The sequence below is a fragment of the Stenella coeruleoalba genome (assembly GCF_951394435.1).
Source record: "Stenella coeruleoalba genome assembly, chromosome: 4".
NCBI classification, from domain to species: domain Eukaryota; kingdom Metazoa; phylum Chordata; class Mammalia; order Artiodactyla; family Delphinidae; genus Stenella; species Stenella coeruleoalba.
This window is the reverse complement of record NC_137149.1, coordinates 106,049,748-106,074,316: the sequence shown is the minus strand read 5'-3', so window position 1 is coordinate 106,074,316 and position 24,569 is coordinate 106,049,748. Positions and strand designations below refer to the sequence as shown.

The 24,569-nt window shown below is 39.1% G+C and overlaps 1 long non-coding RNA gene across 1 annotated transcript in view; it reads left to right on the top strand.

Annotated features, from left to right (window-relative positions):
* The window catches only part of LOC307185898, a 73,521-nt gene extending 65,269 nt beyond the window's left edge, over nt 1-8,252 (top strand). Inside the window, exons 4-5 of the long non-coding RNA XR_013828202.1 lie at nt 5,465-5,507; nt 7,952-8,252. This is a non-coding gene — a long non-coding RNA (uncharacterized lncRNA). The remainder of the gene's footprint in view (nt 1-5,464; nt 5,508-7,951) is intronic.
* The last annotated feature ends 16,317 nt before the right edge of the window (nt 8,253-24,569 follow it).

Here is a 24,569-nt window from a genome sequence, read left to right as displayed (position 1 = left end):
GTAATCAGGTCTCTGGAGATGAAAATAAAGTGTTGCATGTAGGTGGTTTAGCAAAGATCACCATCTTCTTCCTGAGTTGCTCTGATCCCAAACTATTAACAGGGCTAATTCTCACTCCTTTTGAGCAACTCCAGTTGCAAAATCCTTGTAGTTCACTCTTCCTGGACATGGGGGTTTTGTTTACCACTGTATCTACTATGTGCAGCATGACAGACACAATATTTGTTTCCGTTCCTGATGGTGTACAGACTCATGACCTTGTACCTTCTCATAGGACAAATTTTCCATCCAGTTCAATATGATAGCCTCTAGCCACATGAAACTACTAGCCTTTGAAATGTGGCTAGTGTGACTGAGGAACTGAATATTTTTAGCATTGAATTTTAATTGATTTCAATTCAAAAGTGATACTCAATTCTGTTGTGGAAAACGTTTAAATACTTTAAACTTGGCTACGAGAATCTACTTTTTTCAACTGTAAATTTTATAAAATCTAAATTCACATCAAGTATTTCCGAATGACATTTCACAACTGAACTGAGATGAGCTTAGTGTAAAATATACAAAAAGAATTTGTATGAAAAAAGAATGTAAAGTATCTATTTTTTACGTTGATTACATATTAAAATAATGATATTTTTAATATACTGGGCTAAGTAAAGTATATTATTAATGTCATTTCACTTGTTTCTTTTTTATTGTGGACACTAGCAAATCTTAAACTGTATCTGTGGCTTGCATTCTATTTCTGTTGGACGGTGGTCTTCTAGAGATTCCTAAATATAATGTTTCATGGTAATTTCTAATAAACTTCTGCCTCAGGAAGCTGGGTAAGGATATCTGTTTATATAAATACAGAATATGTTTCTGTATATATGGCTGATGGATGGTCAGAAGGGGAAGCACATTTGGTAGTGGAGAATAAGCATGAATCATGGGGTCAAGTCTGTCTGAATTTGTATCCAAGCTCTGCCACTTAACCGGTAGGTGACCTTGAGCAAATTATTTACCTCTCTGAGTGCATAAATGTCCACATTTCCTCTTAGGTAAATTAGGAATATGAATACCTTAGAGGACACTGTCAAAGCTCCACCCAGATTCCCTGGGTCTTACTTTTTGTTTCTGAGCATGTACACACCCACTCCCTAACTCCAGTGGGCACATATTTCATACCCCTGAATACCCTGTGACCTCCAGCCCAAGTAGACTTTACCTAGAAATCACACCCTGACTCCCCCCAGCCCCTTCCACTTCCCATATCTAAGGGTCAGCTTCTGAGAACCAGCCTAAGATAGCTACTAACTTCCTATGTTTTGGGGGGATTAAATGAGCAGCGCCTGACACAGAGGAGGTTCTCAATGCCACCCCATGATACACACCAGCCAGTACACTCCGGTGATGTTACTTCCACCTCAGGAAGATGTGAATGGTCAGCGATTATTTTTAGAGTTTGGAGTGGGATTGTATTGACACATGCATAGTCTCTCTCTCTCTCAGACCTTTACCTGTAACCATTGTTTTTCATCACCTCAGATGTAACGAACATCTGTAAAAAAGAAAACGTCATAGATTCATGGCACCTTAGAGAACATTGAATCCATTTATGAGAACAAATGTTACTTGTGTTTCTGGGATTTCTCCCCGAGTACCTTGTTAGTCAGGTGCTGTGAGTAATTAAATCACTCCCAGGGTATAAACTGTACTGCTCTGGGGGTTGGGGGAAGCATTAACTATTCAGAATCAAAGAAGGAGATTCTTTCAGTCATAAAAGATCTTGCTGACACACACACACACACTCTATATAAGTACATATAAATCCACATATAAATGTTGTGATTATAGTATTTTATATGCTAAAGACAATCTGTTTATATTTTCACATATTTTCAGTTCATTCTTTTGACAAGTTGTTAATAATACTAAGAGTTATCATTTATTGAAGTTTATTATATGCCAGACATTATTTTAAGGTATTGACAGACACTATCTCATTTAATCTGCTTGAAAACTCAGTTCCAGTATTATGTGCTCAGCGAGGCCTTCCCTGGCTGCTCTGAAGTAGCCACCGTCAGCTGCTCTATGGTAGCCTTTGTCACTACTTGGAATTTGGCTTTATTTGCTTTATGGGTTTTTGGTGCCTGTCTCCACACTGTCCTTGCCTATCCTAATTAGAATTTGTGTTGCAGACAGCCAGCACTTTTCTGTGTTGCATACCACTGTATCACAGTTACTAGAACTGTGCCTGGCACATGTTGATAATCAGTAAATATTATTGAAAGACAGAATGAATGAAAAACTTAATACAGGTGAGAACTCTGAAGCCCAGAGAGGCTAAAAGGTTAAGGTCCCAGAGTGAGTGCATAACAGCGCTCTTATTTGAACCCCCATCTCTTATCCACTACACCCTGCTGTCCTTTATATTATGTGGGCTTTAGAAAGATGACATGTCTTACCCATAAGGAAATCACTGTCTGGTAAGGGAGGAATAACATTCACTTCCAATCAACAAATATTTGCTTAATACAGTTCCTTGCTAGGAACTGTATTAAGCACTAGGGACACAGAAGCAAACGACACAATACAGCCCAGTCCTGCATGGAGCTTTTGGTCGAGACTCGGGTAGGGAGGACTGATATGACAAGTAGTAACAAATGAGACAGGTACTTTGAAAAGGAATGCACAGGGATAGAAAAGAATAGCAAGGGAACCTGACCAAGTCAAGGGGATTAGAAGAGGCTTCTCTGTGGGAGGGAGCAGAGCCTGTTCAAGAAACCGAGAAAAGGACAACGTGAAGGTCATGTAGAGGTGGGGGTAAGCATGGCAGGACATAAGTAGAGAATAGCCTTGAAAATGACATCTATAAATGATAATCACACATGGTGGAGAGTGATCTGTCCTAACAGTGCCATGGGAGTTGAGAGAATGGCAAGATTCCCACTACAGGGGAAGCTTCATGAAATCATTATAATGATACTTATACCTGGAGGGCTAAAAGAATATAGATACACTGAGACAGGAGCAGAGCATCCAAATACTTTCTTGTTCTTTTCTTGATTTTACTTTTTGAATGAATAATACATTCCTATGGTATTATATATAGAATACATAAAACTGTAAAATATCTCACTTCTACTCTTATTTCTCACCTATCCAATTCCCAAACCTCACACTACCATAGGCAATCTCTTTTTTTAATATATTTTTAAACATATAAAAGTCAAGAATTACTTTATGCAGATACAAGTAATTGTAAATAAAAATTCTTATCCCCCCTCCACTCTTTTACTGCACTATATAGCATACTATGTACAGGCATACTTCATTTTTTTTCACTTTGCTTTATTACACTTTTCAGATACTGTGTATTTTACAAATTGAAGGTTTGTAGCGACCCTGCAACAAGCAAGTCTATTGGTGCCATTTTTCCAAGAGCATTTGCTCACTGTGTCTCTGTGTTACATTTTTGTTATTATCACAATATTTCAAACTTTTCTATTATTATTATATTGGTTATGGTGATCTGTGCTCAGTGATCTTTGACGTTACTATTGTAATTGCTTTAGCTTTATTTTAGCAATAAAGTATTTTTAATTAAAGTATGTACACTGTATTTTTAGATATAACGCTATTGCACACTTAATAGATGACAGTATAGTGTAAAAATAACTTTTATATGCACTGGGGAACCAAAAAATTCATATGACTCACTTTATTGCAATATTTGCTTTATTGTGGTGGTCTGGAACTGAACCAGCAATATATATATATATATATATATATATATATATATATATATATATACACTTTATTTTACAATATATTTTGGAACTCTTTCCATATCTGCATATAGAGAACTTCCTCATTTTTTTTTATAGCTGCACAGTGTTCAGATGGATGTACCATAATTTATTTAACTAGTCTTTTTTATTGATAACTTTTGGGGTGTTTTCAGTCTTTGGCTATTGGATGGTTTTGTAGATTTGGCAACTTATAACTGTACAAATACATTTATAATTTTTAAAGCTATTGCTGAATTGCCCTCAATAGGGGTTATTTTAAAATGCCTCCAGATTTAACTGCAAAACTAACCGTAAGCCAGAGAAGCAAATAAAATGATTTATTTTAAATGATGTCACTAATATACTTGTTCATGTTCAACAAAATACTGGATATAACTAAAAATTTTAAATGGAAAGTTGTGTCTTATGGGAGAAACCACATTCAAATGTTGACCACTGTCCTTAGCTACACGTCATTGAGAATAAGTCCACAGGCCTTCAATGATGTATGTGATATTCCTTGTACTCACATTCTATCTCCCCAGATGGATTCATTCTATTTATGTGACATCTTTCATCTTAGAAACTCCAAGCCCATTATAAGTACTGCTTGTTAATATTAACAGTATGATCGTGATATGGAGAAAACCATCGCATTATAGAGACAATTCCTTGGGAAGAGTTCAAAGGTCCCCATCAATTTCATCTAGCCTGATCATATGCGTAAAAGTTCCAGCTGGCAAGTGGTTACCATTGGGAAATGACTTTCTTATATTAAGTTTGCAAGAGATAAGCTGAAGAATTGCATTTAGTGATCTGAAGTTAATGATCTATCTCTGTAACAAGCAGCAGCTTGTTTGCCTGGTCCCAGTGCCATTATGCTATCCTTAGTCAGTGCCATTATGCTATCCCTGGGGAGAGAAGACAGCCGATGAGGACACAAATACTCCTTGGAATAGCACTAGAAGAGAAAACATAAACAGTGCAGAAGGGAAAGAAGAGAGGGATCCAGAACCGGGGTTAAGAGACAACAGAATTCACTAGCCTAATGTCAGTTAAAAACAAAGTGAAAGGGCTTCTCTGGTGGCGCAGTGGTTGGGAGTCCGCTTGCCGATGCAGGTGAAACAGGTTCGTGCCCCGGTCCGGGAAGATCCCACATGCCACGGAGTGGTTGGGCCCTTGAGCCATGGTCGCTGAGCCTGCGCGTCCGGAGCCTGTGCTCTGCAACGGGAGAGGCCACAACAGTGAGAGGCCCGCGTACCGCAAAAAAAAAAAAAAAAAAAAGTGAAAATCAAGTCCAAAAGGACACAGAGCAAGAACAGAACAGAAATTTAGAAATATGGGGCACCTGCCAAAAAAGATTAAGGTTTTAGTGAAACTGACCACATTTAATAAAGAAAGACTAGTATCTGACATTTAAAATATAGGCATTATCCAATTAAGAGATTTGGTAAGAGTTCATATCCAGCCACCTGCACCCCCAAGGTTAGAGGCTCTATGACTAAGTTTAAGTAATGTTGACTTTAGTCAAATGTGCCTCATAAGCAAGGTTTATATTCATTGCCAGTGTTCAAATGTACATGGCTGAGTTTGCAGGTCCATGGTGAATAGGTTTGGTGACTGCTTGCTAGGAAGCATCTATGACTACTGGTTGTTTTTTGGTTTTTCTTTTTACTTTGTTTAAGGATGACTCATCAAAAGAGAAGATCACAGGTGTCTGCATAAAAGGTAATAAATTTACAACTACAAACTCTGATGTGTAAAAAATATCACCTTTTACCTCTTATTGATATTGTTTTAAAAATGTGTTTATTTTTTCTTAATTGGTTTCTTTAAAATTCATCCTAATTCTCTGGGTGGTGGAAAATTGAATCTCTGTCATTATTGGGGTTTCATCTCCCCAGGACTCAAGGATGCTTATGTAATGCTCAGAAATTTGGGTGTGGTTTTGGCTAACCCAACAGATGTTTCCAAACTCCTTCTGCTTGGGCCACCTTCCTGATGCTAGGGGTGGACAAGTATTCAAGTGATAGTACTGACCAATGTGAGGTAAGGGGACTTCTGCTGGGGCATAGGATATATTTGTCTTTCCTGATAAAATGGATGCAACATCCTAGGGCTCCCTCTTCCTCTCTTTCTCCTGAGTTAATACGGATGTGATATCTGGAATTGTAGCAGCCATCTTGTAACCATGAAGAATAGGCCAGGAGAATTGCAGATTTGGTGGTCCCAATGTCACTGAACCACTGAACCAATTCCAGGATCCACTTTCTTCCAGAACTTCTTGTTGTGAGAGAAAAAAGAAACACCCACCTTGTTTAAGCCACTGTATTGTGAGTTTTTCATTATTTGCAGCTTAAAGTATTGCTAACTGATTCAAAGAGGAAACATCTCTATTGTCCGGTCCATCATGGGTTGCTGCTGGTATATTTATTGTCCAACGGTTCCTTGAAATTCAGTGACAAACTGCTCCTGGGCCTCTGAACATAGGAAATGACCCGGGCTGGGACCCTGGTGCCTGGGGCTCCAAAGCCATGAAAGCCCTCCTTCCTGAGGCCCTGACTGGGAGCCTGGAGCTGATAGTACTTTACAAACCTGTAGACTGCTATCCCTGCCCTGGATGGACAAGTTAACCCTCTTCTCCTCTTGCCACTGTCAAAGACACTTCTCTTCCTCTTTCCTCAATTCAGGACATCTATTATACTCTCTTCTGTGAGTTGATGTGTTTACAAATAAAGGAGCTGCCTTTTCTCATGAAGCTCCTGCTTTCCATTCAGCTACAAAACACCTCTGAGACAAGGGAACAAAAACTGAGCTACCTATTTCAAATGCAGGATGGAAAACTAAAGAGAGAACCAACACAAGTTAATACTGTAATAAATCACCTTGCCACACCTACCAGTCTAGTAAGGTAGCCACCATGGCAAGAGACACGGTGAGAATAATGACAGCTGATGAACTAGAACAACTTTTGAGCCCTGTGCCAACTTGCATGGATGAAATCACTTGGCTTGTTTCTCATGGGCACAGCAGGTTTTCCAATGCACAGATGACACAGGGACGCTGCTTCATCATAAGCTAGAGAGCTGCTGTCGTTTGGGTGTGTGGTCTGTGGTGGGAAGGGAAGAAGGAAAGGAGAGTGAGGACGCTTAGCTATTCATCCTGGACTTGGCCACTTCTAAGACCTGCCATTTTGACCTTCCCTGTTTATATTTAAGTCAGAGCTTTCATTGGAAGGGGTCTGCTTTTTCTTTCTGGATATTTTAGCTGAAAGTTTTGTTTATGGTTTTAAATTTGATTTTTTTGAAAAAGTAATCATTTGCATGATGAATTGAAGAATTGATTATAATAGGAAATGACCGGAAACAACTTAAATATCAACAGAAATCTGTAAAACAAATTATAGTACAAATGTAGAATGGAATGTTATATAGCTGCAAAATTGAATGAACAAGTGCTCTGTAATGGATATAAAAAAATCCTCTCTTCCACTCTTGTCTCTTATCCACTAATTTTCCATATCCTCCATAGGTACATTTTTATGACTCTTTTCAGAGTTTCTTTATATACAAGTAAATTAAAATGTAAGTTCTTATTTTTCCTTTTTTATATGAAAAGGAAGATTCTTGACCTACTGTTCTGCTTCTTGTTTATTTTACCTAATAATGGACCTGGGATCTCTTTCTAAATAGAAGTCTTTCATTTGTCCAAAGTCTTCTCTGACATCATGCAGTAGTGTTTTGTTTTAATTTTTTTTTTTGCGGTACGCGGGCCTGTCACTGCTGTGGCCTCTCCCGTTGCAGAGCACAGGCTCCGGACGCGCAGGCTCAGCGGCCATGGCTCACGGGCCCAGCCGCTCCGCAGCATGTGGGATCCCCCCGGACCAGGGCACGAACCCGCGTCCCCTGCATCGGCAGGCGGACTCCCAACCACTGCACCACCAGGGAAGCCCCTAACTTTTATTTTATATTGGAGGATAGTTGATTAACCATGCAGTAGTGTTTTAAAGTTTCCTTCATATAGGTCTTGCACATTTCTTGTTAGGTTTATTCCTACGTATCATGTCTTTTGGGGATTGGTTTTGTATTCTCTTCCATTTTTCAACTGGTTTTTGTTTGTTTAATATATTAATTTTCATTCATTAACTCTTTTTTTTTTTTTGCGGTACGCAGGCCTCTCACCGCTGTGGCCTCTCCCGTTGCAGAGCACAGGCTCCGGACGCACAGGCTCAGCGGCCATAGCTCACGGGCCCAGCCGCTCCGCAGCATGTGGGATCCTCCCGGACCAGGGCACGAACCCGTGTCCCCTGCATCGGCAGGCGGACTCTCAACCACTGCGCCACCAGGGAAGCCCTCTTTCGTTAACTCTTTACTCTTCTACTTTGATTTTTAAACATTTTCACAATTCTGATTAAGCCAAATAAACTTTCCTTTTACAATGCAAAGCTCTATGTTCTGAGGTTTTTGGTGTCATGATTTCTGTAAGTCACAGCATGCACAAGGCTCCATACAAGATAATCCTCTACTATTCCGAGAGTAATTATAATTCAGAGGCTTAGTATAAGGGTACTGCCAGACTGCAGTTCAATCAAAATCACAAATAACTTTACAGAAACTCTGTCACCCACATAGCACAACACAGCTAGTGAATATCTTCACAGATGTTTGATTTGTTAGTTGAACTACAATCTATGTTTCTTCGGTGCTTGTAATCCGCTGTACCTTACATTTTGGGGAACACAAAGGGAAAGATTTTCATGTATTTAGTTTGGGTGCCAGCTCAGCACCTATGAGCCCATCTATCAGTAAGTTCTTTCTGCCCGATCACCTGCCATCATACGAACATACAATTTTAATGCAGTATAATTACGATAAATGGTTTCTATTCCTATATTTCGTGTAGGCAGTCATAATTGGCCAGAAGGGACAAATATTGTCAGACCTATTACACAATCTTTAATGCAATGAAACTATAAGTAGATAGCTTTTAAATGGGACAATCTTATATAGTTATTTTCCGAAAAACTTGGACTCAAAAGGTCATTCAATCAAAACCCAAATATCTGTGGCCACATATCATTCCCTTTCAATAAATAGCCCTACATTTTCATAATAGTCTACAATAACTGCCCCCAAATTACAGCAAAAATATTTTTTCAAAGTTAGCTTTTCATTACTCAGGGGAAAATTATAAAGTCTGTGGCTCTTCCTAGGCCACATTTCCCCCTCAATGTCTATAATTTAGTTATTTCAGGTCTCACTGGCAACTTCATCAGAGCCCATCAGGGAAAATCACAAGATTTGGAGGGCTGGTTAAAGAATTACACAGTGTTAGAGCTCATGGAATTCAGCCTCATCTCACAGATAAAGAAACCAAGGAAAGAAATGGTTAAGTGACTTGCCCAACATCATGCAATGACTTTCTGAGGGAGCCACGACTGGGAGCCAAGTTTCCTGCTCACCAGTACTGCACTCTTTCTACCACATCATGGTGCACATTCCTAGGCATGAATGAAAAAACACACTCCAACAATTGTTATTGACAAAGATGTGGTAACCATTAATGACACTTCAGGCATACACATAATATTTTTTTAGAACATCTTTTTCCTATTGGGCAATCTCATTCCCATAGTTGTCATGACTACCTTTGTGATCAATGACTTAAATTAGTATCACCAGCCCTGACCTCTTCCTTGTATACCATTGCCTGTCCTATAGGTCTACCTGTGTAATTCACAGACAACTTGAACACATTCTTGCCAAAACTGAGCTTATTTTTTATATCCACCAAATCTGTTATTTCTCTATTTGCTATTTTGTTTCTTGCCTTGATAATAACCCATGTGTCTAAGTCCTCACCACTCTTTTTCCTTCACATCCAATTTATTATCAATTTCTGTTGATGTTATATAGAAATCTGTCACATATTTTCTCATTTCTTCATCTGTATTTGCACAGGTCTTTATAACTTTTCACCTGGACTCTCTGCCTTTGTCTCTTTCCTCTCCAAGCTCTTCTCCACAGTGCCTCCAAAGTCATTTTTCCAAAGGGTAAATACTCTCTTGCTCTGCTCTTACCGGAAACTCTGACCATCTGCCTCATGTCCATTAAATAAAGCCCATAGAGCATGATTATTTAAGCTACTTCATATGAGCTGTCCCCTGTTTGCCAATGTTTCCAACATTGCTTTTCAATGTTAGGTTCCATAAACAACAAAATACTTGCAATTCTTTGAACTCATTAAACTATTTTATATCTCCACGCCCCTGCGAATGCCACTCCCTCTGTCTGAAATCCTATCGTCTGCTCACCTTTCTCACCTCTGAGCATGCTGTCCACTGCTGTTCTCATATGCTTCCTCTAGGACCCAACCCTGAGGGTGAGTCAGCCCTTCAGTGAAGCCAATAGGCAGTTTATTCTTTGATGGTTATGCTGTGCCTTGTAATGTACTTCTATTACTATATATCACATCATATTATAATTCCTTATTTATGTGGGATTTATCTTGCCTTAAGACATAGCAGTGCCTGAATGAATAGTAGAATGGGTAAATGGGCACAGGTAATAGTAATCTAGAGAAACATTTTGTGGTCAGCTGTAACATATATATATATATATATATATATATATATATATATATATATATATATATATATTAGAACTTCTGAAAATTTGGTCACTGCTGCTCGGACTAGACTCATTGCCCGAGTCATAGAATTGAAATGTTTTGAATTTATAGAATTTTAATAACTATAATTTAGAATGATTATGATTCATATCTGCCTTACCCTTTCATTGAAACATGAATTTGTTTCCTCACTATGAAATCATCGCACATAATTATCTCCAGATGACAAATACTCATTTCAGTATAACATGCAGATATGGAAAAGACATTTTCTCTCTCTCTTTCAGTAGGGTATTTACCAGAGTGTTTCATGTAGTTTTAGCAGCTTAGTTAGCATTTGCATCTCTACCAATCTTTAGTCAAATAAATTTTATCACACACTTATTAAGATGCTCTGGACTTCTGGGCTTTAAGAACATGTATGAATAAGGATATTATACATGTACACATAGATCAGATATGCGGGGTTAAATATGGTGGTTACTAAGTTAAATGGGGACATTTAGCTATTTGCAACACTAGCCTGAGAATTGGCTGATGTTTCATTTCAGAAGTTCTCATACATTCCTGCCAAAGTAGACACCACAGAGATGAATGCTTTTGTACTTCTGGGGGATCTAGATGCTCATTTCCTACAAAAGTAAAATTTATTTGAATTTGCTAAATGTACTTGGATTTTGCATTTTACTCCATTATAGATGATCTTAAATAACTTAACTTTTAGTAAGACCTCTACATAACTCTAGAAAGCTGTGCAATGAGTAAGCTATAGCTTCTAGCACTTCCCTTTGCTTTGCCACATATGCCATGGATTATGAGCTGCCGAGTGTGATAAGCAAGGGGGTAAATAAGGGAGAGAGCACTGAGCCCCGTCGCAAAGACTTGGATCCGAGCCTCGGTATGCCACTTACCAGCTTTCGCTCTTAAACAAATCCCCTATCTTTTCAGAGTTTGTTTCCTCCCCTTAATGAGAATCATAACATCTGCCTTACCGCCTCAGAGGATTATTTTAAAAATCGAATGAAAATTGCTCAGAGATCTCAGGCTTGGAAAAGGGGCGGGAACGTAGGGAGTTCAGGCAACCGGAACCACAGCCAAGCATCATTATACTGAACCCCTGTAGCTAAGACGCTGCTGCCGCCACCAGCAGCCGCTGGATGCCTTAACGTTGGCCATTATCACTGCTGCCCTGATCACTGTTGTCGCCTCTTCAACCAGCACTACCAGGGTGAATTATTGTCGAAGCCCTACCTCCAGCTTCTAGGAAGGCTAGAAATGCATGCCTCTGGCTTTTCTTGTCTTTTATGGCGGGAGACTGGCCTATGATCCAAATCGTAGGCCAATAGAATGGACACTCCCTCAGATACCTGAGGAGATTAAGATGCTGTGTCCACAACATCTTTTTCTTGACTATTGTCATGGTCCCGAACTGGTATCACTGCCTCCAGGCTTGTTCCCCTCCAACCCACTGTTCCTGCTCGCACCAGAGCTGTTTTTTCAAAGGGGAATCTGATTTCTGCTGCTGCTCTGTTTAAAGCCTTCCATCATCCCCTCCCCACAATGCCTATATAAATACAAATTAGAATACCGTACAGACACTTCTTTTTTTTTAATGGATGAAGGAATTTTATTTCATTTTTAACTTTATTTTGTGGTTTTCTTAATATTTATTTTATTTATTTATTTACGTTGGCTGCGCTGGGTCTTCGTTGCAGCACGCGGGATCTTTCAGTGTGCCATGAGGACTCATAGTTGCAGCATGCCAACTCTTAGTTGCAGCATGTGGGATCTAGTTCCCTGATCAGGGATTGAACCCCGGGCCCCTGCATTGGGAGTGTGGATTCTTACCCACCGGACCACCAGGGAAGTCCCCCGTACAGACACTTCTAATCAGGTCCCCACCTGCCCCCATAACCATACTCTTCTGGGCTTCCCATCCTTCATTGGGCCCTCTGCCCGCTGCAATACTAGTTTTCTCAGTGGGTGATGTTGTTTACTGCCTCTTTGCCTTCCCTTTCATAAAGGCAAAATTCCTATGAAGGAATTTAAAAAACAAAAGACTAGCACACCAACATCTTGCCTCAAAAAAGGCCAGCGGGCTTCCCTGGTGGCACAATGGTTGGGAGTCCGCCTGCTGATGCGGGGGACGCGGGTTCGTGCCCCGGTCCGGGAAGATCCCACATGCTGCGGAGTGGCTGGGCCCGTGAGCCATGGCCGCTGAGCCTGTGCGTCTGGAGCCTATGCTCTGCAACGGGAGAGGCCAGAGCGGTGAGAGGCCCGCATACCGCAAAAAAAAAAAAAATAAAAGGCCAGCATTGTGGGATCTTCCAGATAGGGAGGGGATGAAGGCAAGGCCCTTCCTAGGTTCAGGCTGAAGCTTGCAAATGGTAGGAAGAGAACCCTGCTGGGAGAATGCTATAAATGGAGGCACGGCCAGCCTGTGGTCAGTGGAGATGACCACTGAGCCTGCCCAGAGCATAGCACACAGGGCAGGGACCAATGCTGAAGAGCAGTAAGTAGTAAGTAGACACAAATTCACACCTCAACCCCATTTTTTTCTGGATAACATACTCCTGGGATGTTTGTTTTGACCCATGGATTTCTTTCTTTTTTTTTTTTTAATTTTTATTGGAGTATAGTTGCTTTACAATGTTGTGTTAGTTTCTGCTGTATAGCGAAGTGAGACCCATGAATTTCTGAAAGTCACTTAAATGAGTACTATGGAATATTTTGCCTGATTACCAAGGTGATCTCAGGCCAAATTATACTTAATTAATTTTTTAATTGAAGTATACAATGTTGTGTTAGTTTCAGGTGTACAGCAAAGTGATTCAGCTGCATACACACACACACACACACACACATATATATATATATATATATATATATATATACACTTTTTCAGATTCTTTTCCATTATAGGTCATTACAAAATATTTAATATAGTTCCCTGTGCTATAGAGTAGGTCCTTGTTGTTTATCTATTTTATATATTGTAGTGTGTAAATGTTAACTCCAGCCTCCTAATTTATCCCTCCCCTTCCCTTTCCCCTTTGATAACGATATGTTTGTTTTCTAAGTCTGTGCGTCTATTTCTATTTTGTAAATAAGTTCATTTGTGCCATATTTTAGATTCCAAATATAAGTGATATCATACGGTATTTGTCTTTGTCTGACCGACTTCACTTAGTATGATAATCCCTAGGTCCATTCATGCTGCTGCAAATAGCATTATTTCATTCTTTTTTATGGCTGAGTAATATTCTATTGTATATGTGTACCACATTTTCTTTGTCCCTTCATCTGTCAATGGACATTTAGGTTGTTTCTATGTCTTGGCTATTGTGAACAGTGCTGCTATGAACATTGGGGTGCATGTATCTTTTCGAAGTAGAGTTTTCTCCAGATATACGCCCAGGAGTGGGATTGCTGGATCATATGATAATTATATTTTTAGTTTTTTAAGGAACTACTTAATTTAGAAGAGTAGTGGACTGGGAGCCAATCATACCCATGACAATGCATGCTCATGTTGTTTCTCCACTTCTAGAAAAAAGCTCCCTTTTTTTGTCTACCAGGAGACTGCTACTCAGCTTTCCGGAGCCAGCTGACTATACAGATAAAGAAAGTTGTGAAAGGATTCAGAGTAAATTGTTAAGATTAGCTTCCTCTGGGCAAGGAGAATAGGGTGGGTGGGAAGGGGAATTTTCACTTTATGTTCTTCTGTAGTACTTGAATTTTTCAAAACACTAGTGTGTTATTTTAATAATTAGATTTTTAAAAGTCAACTCAATAGTTAGTGAGATAGTGGTGACTCCTTCTTTGCTGTTTTGTTTTTGGCATTTCTTTAAAAAATGGCCTAAAGCGTCTTGTAAGGAGAGCACAAAAGCCACCTGGGAAATGCCTTAAGTGTTTTCAAAAAACTGTTATTATGTTAAACATTATTCAGAGCTGTTCCCTCAGAATATTGCTCAATAATGAATGTTGGACATTAGTAACTAAAACATATGCATCAACACATCATAGGCTAGAATAAATAAGTAAATAAAGATTGTGTTGCATATCCTTTGTGTATGCAAACAATGCTGCTAGTGACCATTTTGGGGCCACTAACCTTCACATATTTTTCCAGCTGTGGCCCCTTCAATGCCTCCGCAATGACAGGACAACACCCAGGCTTCCTAACAGGTGCCCCAGGTTGTCCTGTTATTCTTCTATCCTGCACACGCTGGATTTATACCACAGTCTTCTTTTCAAATGTGCGTCAGCTGTTTTCTCATTCAATTTTCATTACAATCCTTGAGAAATAAAGACAGTTATTGCCTCTTTGCTGATGAGGAAAGCTCTTGCAGTTTTTTTTTTTTTAAATTTTTATTGGAGTATAGTTGATTTACAATGTTGTGTTAGATTCAGGGATATAACAAAGTGAATCAGTTATACATATACATATATTCACTCTTTTTTTTAGATTCTTTTCCCATACAGGCCATTACAGAGTATTGAGTAGAATTCCCTGTTCTATACAGTAGGTCCTTATTAGTTATCTATTTTATATATAGTAGTGTGTATATGTCAATCCCAATCTCCCTATTTATCCCTCCCCTGCCTTTTCCCCTGGTAACCATAAGTTTGTTTTCTACATCTGTGACTCTATTTCTGTTTTGTAAATAAGTTCATTTGTACCCTTTTTTTAGATTTCACATATAAGCGATGTCATATGATATTTGTCTTTCTTTGCCTGACTTACTTTACTCAGTATGACAATCTTTAGGTCTCTTGCATTGCTATACACTAACAACAAAAGATTAGAAAGAGAAATTAAGGAAACAATCCCACTGACCATCATGACAAAAAGGATAAAATACCTAGGAATAAAGCTACCTAAGGAGGTAAAATACCTGTACTCAGAAAACTATAAAATACTGATGAAAAAAATCAAAAATGGCAGATTTTGATGGAGCTAGGATGAGGCTCCTGGGCTCCAAACTATGAATGAATTTTTCTCTATTTCCACCAAGCTGTCTCATCTGCACTGCCAAAACTCAATCCACGCATGCCATTTTAAGTATTATTCTAACAACACTGTAGACTTTCAACTCATTCTCCTCTAGTGCTATTTCTCAGTACCCCATTCTTTTCTTCCATAAAATGAAAAATTGAATATAGATATTCAAATGGAATGTGTGTAATGTTTATTTCCCCAGCCAGGGTATAAGCTCTGTGAGGGCAAAGGGGCAAGGACCGTGTGCACCACCCCCATACACGTTTAGCACCTGGCATATAGGAGGCACGCGATAGACATTTGTTGAATGAATGAACGATGGAACATCAGCTACTGTCTCAGGTGGGACTCTCTCAGTTGCAGGTCCCTCATTTAAACTGGCTTGAACAGAGAAGGAATTTGTTGAGTATCTAGGAAGTTCAGGAATCAGCTGGCTTCAATCATAGCTCCATTGAGGTTAGATTAAATTTCTTCTCTTCTTTCTTTCTTCGTCTCTTCTTCCCCTCCCCTATCTTGCTGTTCTCCTCTCCTTCCCCTCCTCTCCTGGCTCCTGTGTCTCTGTCATCCTCTCCCTCTGCAGCTGGGCCCCCTCCATCTCCTCTGTGCATGGTGAAGTTGGCAGCTGGTAGCTCTGGGACCTCTGGCCTAATTTGACATCCGGGGAGAAAGAAAACATGTCAACCTCAGCATCATATCTCAATTTCAGGAAATGAAAATTTTAGGACTGGCCAGATCTGTGTCACTTGTGGGAGTGGGATACAGTCACTACTGGCAGCCCCTCTAAAATCACGTGGAAGGGGGAGTGGTGTTTTCCCAGAACAAGGGATGCTGGGCAGATGGAAACATATGTCCTTCATACAGTGTCACAAGAATTTTATCAAGTAGTAAAGGAGAGGCTGCTTTTACTATCAAGAGACTTTCTGCCTCTCAAACCTAAACTCTGTGCATGGAGCTAAATTATGACGTTTTGAATTATTTGACTCAGATCATAATTTTTTAAAAGATGGATTAAACTTTATGCTTTGAGTCCCCAGGTGTTAATAAGTCAAGGAGAATAATAAAGACAAGCCCACCTACAACCTTCATATCTATCTGTTCAGCAAAACAGAGGGCTGTAAAACAACTTTTTCTGTTTGTTTTTTATTTTGGCTTCCAGCCAAATAAGAACTCAAGAAATTTGTTTGTAGATAAATTGTGTTTCAGTGTCTGAGAGGAAACGTGCTGCTTGGTAACGACCACAGGATGCAGATCCTCATTTCATAAAGAAAAATGTGCAGGCAACATGCTCATTTTTCTCTGCATATAGAAAAACACAGAACGCTCATCTGGCACATGACCGCTCAAGCACTGAGAGTACTGATATTTCTGTAGTCTTGATTCTTACAGGGAGAAGGAGGTTTTAGTTTTGAGCATTTGTTGCTTTGCCCAGGGCCCTGTGTTCAAAAGTTGTCTTCTGGGAAAGAAGTAATGATCAGAATTTAAGAGAAACAAACAAACAAACCTTTCCTTATCAGTTTCTACCATTTAGTACTTTGCTTTTGTGCCCTTTCCATAGTGGCATGGAGCGCCTGAGTGTGCAACGGTTTTATAAATGCATGAGAATGAGTGTGACAAGTCCCTAGTCAGATGTCCAGTAATGTAGGATCAGAGACTTAAAAGCTGTTTATAATACAGGAAGTATTAAACTAGTTCTTTTTGTATCACAGCTTTTTAATTTTATAAACTGGGTCTTAAGGAGTGAAGTTTTCAGCTTTTTAAAGTTATAAATATATGATTAATAAGAAAAACACTGAAGGAAATGAAAACAACCTCACATCCTGTACTTCCTGACATCCTCTTTTTGATTTTGTGAAGTTTCCTGTCATTAATTTTCAGCGTATTTATTTTCAAGGAAGTTCCTTTAGCAAGAAGATTGAGACCAGCACCCTGTCCCTCCCGACACACACACACACACACACACACACACACACACACACACACACACATGCACCTCGGAGAGTTAGAAATGTGCATGGCAGTATTCTTCCACAATTCAAGCATAAAGGCCATGACATACATCCTTAGTTATACACACGGGTGATTGGGGAGCAGTGGAGAGAACCCCCAACACTAAAGAGAAAGCAAGAAGTATCATATTCTAGATTTCTGCATTTCTTATAGTAAAGGAGCTATGAGATAAAAATTTCATGATTATCATTAGTTATTATTGTTAATAATATCATTTCTTAAGCTACCATTTACTGAGCTTTTGCTAGGTATCATTACAGTGATAAGTGCTTCACACACACACACACACACACACACTCACACACACAGACACACACACACACACACACCTGCATACTACAAATTTACCACGTGCCCGTGATTCTAAATATCAGAGTTTATGCTGTGGATTAAAGCCGTGTTTTTGGTGGTCATGATTCGCTAGAGAATCATGAAATTAATTTAATGGGTAGAGATAAGAACAATCATAACATCCTTGTGAAGGGATTATATTATCCCCAATTTACAGATGAGAAATTCCAGACCTTAGGAGGTTAAGTAACTCACCCAAGTTCACAGAGTTAGTAAGAAATAAATATGCATTTGGAGCCTTTCAGTCTCCAAAACCTTGTCTTAACTATTAAGGCTACATTACATCGTTTAACAATTCTGGATGTATCACATTATAAATATAACTATATATGGAAGAAAACCTATTTCCTAATATATTCTATAAGGGAGAGCTTAAGGCTTGTGGATAATTAACCAGCATGCATTGTTTTGAATATAAGCTTAAAAATCAAATGTGTGTGTGTATTAATTAGAGTTGTGGGAAAAAATTCATAGAACTCAGTACCATATCAAAATTCATGAGTGATTTGTTAAGCAAAGAGAGTTTTTTACTTTTAAAAATTCATAATCACATTTTATGTTTACATAGCACTTTATAAACAAGGCTTTCCTGGATATCATGAGATCCTCAAGCATTCTATGGACTCTATATGTGCGGCCTTTGTACGTACAGGCTGTTAAGAGTGGTTACAGCTGATAACGACTAGTTATCAACAGGAAAGCCAACATAGTTTGGACACAATCCAACAGTATAAAAATGGTGCTTACAGATAATCTTCCTTTATCAAATTCCCAGCTCTTAAAGAAGTAGCAATGCCAACAAATTAATGAACAAACAGATGTATTTAATAGGCCCTAAGAAGTTACACATAAAAATGCAATCAGTAAGTTGACGCTGGAACACCAACAGCTTTTGAAGAAAACATCTCTACCTTTTGGAAATAACTATGATGGTATTTGTTAAATACATTTGTCATTTCAGAAAGAGCTCCCCAAATTACTAGGATCACATCAGTTGTCAGCGTTTGTATACCGTCTTACTCACTTTTTGCTTTTTTAGGAAAAAAAATATTACAGACGCTCACATAAACAGAATCCTTTCCAATTTGTGTTGGCTGCCATTTTATTCAAGTTTGAGTAAGACCTTAACTACCCTCAAAGACTTCCTTGCGAGATTGTCATATTGCCCATCAATTTCTGCTGTGGGTTAAGGCAGTGTTTTTGGTAGTTACAACCCACCCATGAAATCAATTTACCGAGTAGAGACAAGCAACTTTTAAAAATGAAACAAGAGAATAGAAAATGTCAGAATGCATCACAGGTAGTTAAGGTAAGTAAGGAGCAGTGGAGGAAATTACTGGGAGGTGAGGGGTGTTGATAGCCAAAGTACAAGGAGGAAAAGGAGCAAAACTCCACCTGCTCCAGAGTTATACCTAGTGGTAGTTCTACTCTTTGATCCTGGACTAATGAGATTAATACATACCTATGTGTACCACTAGTGGGAAGAAGGGCAAAAGGGAGAAAAATAGAGAGAAGAGTGGGATAATGTGAGTCAAAACAAAAGTTGGGGTTCATATGTGAACAAGAGAGAGGGAAAGAAGAAGAGAGAGCAAAAAACTAAGAGATGCATAGGATGAAGTTTGGCAGATAGATCACTCTGTGTTCAAAGGATGCCTTCAGCTGCAGTAACATAAGCTTGACTTGAATGGCTTAAACAGCAAAGAAGTATATTGATTGGTCTACTGGCTCAGTGACGTCATAAGGACCATCCACAGCTTTGACCTCAATTTTGTTCCTCTTGTGGATGTAGGATGACTATCCTACTGGGCCTATGTGCTTTCTTATTTCCATCCAAGGAGGAAAAGGATGGATTCCTATGGTTCACTGAATAGCAAGGGATAACTTCTCAGAATCTTCCAGCGCCTGTAGGTGTAAACTTCTGCTTACACCTTATTGGCCAGAATTGAATTACATGTCCACTCCTGATTGGTTGACTGACAGAGGGTTGGCATTACTCAGACCAATCAGACTTCTCTCTGGAGCTGGGATCAATCTCTTCCAGACACATGGCTGGATGAGAGGAAAGCAAAATTGAGGTTCTTTTGGGAAGAAGGGAAAGACATTTTGCTGAGTAGGCAATCAACAAAGTTCACTACATACGAGAACTTTTTAAAAACTTTGGTAACCTATCCTAATAGTTCTAGTAGATTTAATATTTAACATTTCTATCGTTAAATCAGTTTCGTCTTTAGAGACCGATTACATCATTTTCCTTCACATAGAAGAATGCCGTTAAGAGGCATTTAAATAAAAGGAAAGAAATCAAGTACAGAGTGCTTCTATTTTCCATATATTTGACAACAAACAGAAATCTCAAATTTTACTCAAAAATAATATGCTGTATTCACTTCCAAAAAGACAATGCACAATGTTTGACTTCTCTTGGAACAAACGTCAGGAGAGAGAACCACCAGCCATTGTGCAGAGCTTACTTCTCTCTCCGATTCCCTCCCCCACTCAGAAGTTAGACTTCAGCATTATCCTCGTGTGCACTTGCCAACTTTCTGCATCATGACACAAAGACATTGCTGGTTAGGATCATTCTAGCCTAAAGAAAGGCAAGCACAAAGCTAGCCAGGCTTAGATGAAATGCACACTGTTTGCTGAATGGCTGTGGTGTTTTGAGGGCTCCCTTCATGAAAGACTAGCATAAAGTCAACAGCCCACAGTTGCTCAAATCTGGGCTTTGGTTTCATTGCCACCACCCGCCACTTCCCCACCCAGGAGAATTACAGCTAAGCGGTGTTTTAACTATGTCCCCAGGGGAGTGTTGAGTAAGAAGTAATGCATGCTGGGTTACCAATAAATCATTTCTGGAAAAAAGGACATTTCAGGAAAATTAAACAAAGTGTAGAAAAGCCTTAGCTTGCAATCTGTTGCTGCAGAGTTTGAAGGATGACTTTCCTCCCTGCTTAGACAAACACCAAGCAGGAAGCGAAGCGCTGAACAGGAAAAAAAAGTTCTGTCCCGAGCCATAGAAGAGAATGGCTAATGATGACTGTCATTGTGATTTCATTGCCCATTTAAACAAAACGAAGACAGCTAGTTCTTTAACTCTTTCCAATTGAACTTCTGATTATTTTCAGAAGTTCTGCAGTGGAGACCTGACAACTCAAGAAATCCAACCAGCCTGGAACATGGGTTTTCAAAGTTACTTCAAAGCTCAGCTAAATACCCAAATAGTTTAATCAGCTTCCCCTTGTGCCCTGGCTACAATGTGAAGGTAAATTTCTCTCCCTGGGATATCTACTTGCGGTAGGGTTCATGGGCACTCAATGTGCCTATCTCATTCACCCGGATTTGTAAATACCTTGTGACGTTTGAAAACCAGCCATTCTTCTGTGCACTTTGTGACTTTCTATTAGGCGAACTTTGCTAGTATCCTCCTGCCTTACTTTTCCTCTGCGGCACAACTCCAATGCTTAGTTGTCTATTAAATGCCACTGTAGCACCATCCCACAATGTCAGTCCAGATTTATTAGCTGAGCTCGCTGTCGGCTGGCTCCGTAGCAACCAGCTGTAAATATTACAGGACTTTCCCCATGAGTCCATACTAAACAAAAGCACATGATCTCTTCTTTCTATTTTAATATTGGTCTACCTCAAGAGGAGCTGGGCAGAAGGTAGAAAATATTTTTCAGCTGGGAACAGAAATAACCAGGTCAAACGCTAGCCCTTATTTCTCTAGATGCCCTACTGATTGCCATCTCACTCTAATGAATGATTCATGCCATTCACTTTGAATCCATCATTTATGTTATCTGAATTTCTATTCTGTGCTTCCTAAAATTGACATTGCTAGGATGAATAAATTCTTATCATAGGTGGGTATTCAGTGAGCGAGTTAACATATTTGACTAAATAATTTCTTTTATAAGACGGTTTCAAAATAATATTTTAAAATTTCAAAAGCTCCTTGGGACATTAACTAGCATTTTGAAGAAAGCCTATGGCACTGATTTTCATTCTCTTCTGGGAGTCCTTCCAGCTCTAAAATGCTATGAATTTATGAATATATGCTACTGTATTCTCAGTAGGAGATTCTGGATTATTATTTTTCATGAAGGTTGAAGAAATTAGGTAGAAATTGACTAGGCAATGCAAATCAATGCATAAAGCAATAGAACAGCATGATTCTATCATTATGTAATAATGCACAAAATAGGTACTCCACAACTATTTCTTGAGTCTTGTCAACTTTACATTTTTCAATTACCAGTTTAGTAATTATGCAAACTATATGTAGTGGTATTTTCAAATTGATGGCTCATTTTATGGAAATATATTTTATGGCTTATATAATAACTGTAACATGTTTAGAAGGGAATTTATTTCCTTCGTGCTTTGGTCAGATGAGATCTGTCGTTCTTATCATCCTACACAGGGTCTCCTTATTTAATTATGTATGTGTATGGCTTTAGAGTGGATTACTAGAGTGCTAGTTTTCCTTCCGTTATACAGAATTCCGATCTTAGAAGAGTGAAAACCATAAAATTCCTCTTCAGGAGTATTCAAAACCAGACAAACAGAAAAGAAAAATAACTTTGCCCCATTTGACCTTATCTATGATAGTTGGGTTCAATGTCTTCTCTGCTGAGGTCCAGGCCCTTGAATATTTGGATCTAGGACAGGTGATGCACTTTGTTCCATAGGAGACAAAAGGGCACCCTTACCCCTCTTGACTTTACAGGCATTGCCTCATATCGTTCTTAATAACCTTGCCAACTTACCCCCTCAATTCTCTAACCACCTGCTAAAGCTTGTCACCTGGTTCACATTTCAGACTCCTGGCTTCCAGTAACCTTCTGGGTCATTCCAGGTGCATTCGGCCTGGTGTCTCCCTGGACACCCATCATCATCATCATCTTCATCATGATAATATCTCACACTGATGACCATGTGCCAGCTAGGCCATATGCTTTATGTGGATTATCTCATTTAAATCTTAAAACAACCCTATGAGACAAGTACTGTTATTCTGTGCTCAGGTTATTAAGAAAGCACATAGCAAATAAGTAGTAAAGGCAGGACTTGAATCTAGGCAGTGTCTTAACTGCTCTTCTCCACCTCCTCCCAACTCTTGCCCAAATGGGGAATTGAATACGAGCCACTTGGGTAAGAGCCAGACTTCCTAACCATATGGCGAGGTTGCCAATCTGCGGGAGAATATAGGTCCAGCTGCACAGAATGATTCTGCCTTCCAACGGTCTTCTCTTCTTAGTAGCAAGAGGCTTTATTCCTTTCTTTTGTGTTCAAAATTAGCCTTTTACTTTTTATCCACACAACATGCCACGGATAGCCCAGATTGCATTCATTATGAGCTATCATGTCCCTTGTCACTTGTTTACAAGGGCTTTGGCTTGGCCTTAGCTTTTAGGTGAAGTCATCTTAGAAAAACTCAAGAGCCACAGAACTAGGGTTTTAAAAAATGACAAACATCGCAAGCATTCATTTTATACTCCCACAACCTTTATTTTCCAATTTTTGTTAGTTGAAAACAAGAACAGTTAGACTTCTTAGAAAATAGCAGATCTGTAGAAATACTCACAACTACCTATAAACACGGGCCAAATATACTCACTCCTACATCCTTACTCTACACAAACCAGATAATAGTAAAAAGACTTGGAAAGTGATTTTTATCTGTAGTTACACTATAAAAACATAATTAGAGAAATGGAAGAAAGATGTGAATGGCAAATACTTGCTTACTTTTTTTTTTAGCATATAAATCAAAAACATAAAAAGACTAGGGATTCACATAAGAACTTCATGGTGACTTTGAATGGGTGGCATTTTTCAGTAAACATCTCAGTCAGTCTGAACAGTGATATTACAGAGCAAGAGAAGGTCCCTCTGAGGAACTATCTTGCCCCCTGGAGAAAATCAAGGCAAGAGAAGACTTCTACTCAGGATTGTCAGGGTGCAGGGCAAAAATATTGTTCGGTAAGAGAATGGTCCTCTCATTTGATGAGAATAATAAGAAACACAACACCAGTCTTAGGTTGGTAGGAAATGAAATATCTAGCTCCTGAAATGCCGTTGTGAGTTCTGAGTGACAGAAACAGGAAGGAAGAGTGAGCAATACCTCCGTCTGTGTTGCATTTGGCCTGTTAGGAAACCACACGACGGGGCACGTGATAAACTCCGTGTCTGTTCTCGCCTCAACCTTCTCCTCTTGGAATCTGAAACAACATTGGATTTTGATCAAATGAGCAGGGTGGTGATGATTACCCACCCGAACACAAGGTTCTGGATGGCGGGGGTCTGGTCTGTTTTGTAAGTAGCTGTGCTATGAGCACCTGGAACATAGTTGGTGCTCAGTGAAAATTTGTTGAATGAATAAATGTACATCTCAGACCTCAGTCATTTGACAGCAGCCTGAGAAATATTTTGGGCTTTTTTGCTCTTCACCTAAGTAGTGATGACCAAAAATAAAATTAAAAAAAAAAAAAAAGAAAAGAAGCAGAAGAGGTCATTGGTCATCTGCCATGGCAGCTGAGTTATTCTGTCATATTCAGTTTGAATTTGTGTCTTCCTTGCAGAAAAGATGCCGGAATATTACAAAGGAGTAATTGTGTGTTTTTGTATAAGTGCGTGCACTCATGTATGTGTATGTGATCATTCATAGTGATGAAGGTATAGCAAATCATAGAAATATAGCCATATCTATCTATGGTTGCGTTTAGTTAACTCTTCATCAACCCTCCCGAACTGAAAGTCTTTCCTAATTCTCCTGATTTAGCAGTAATTACTTATAT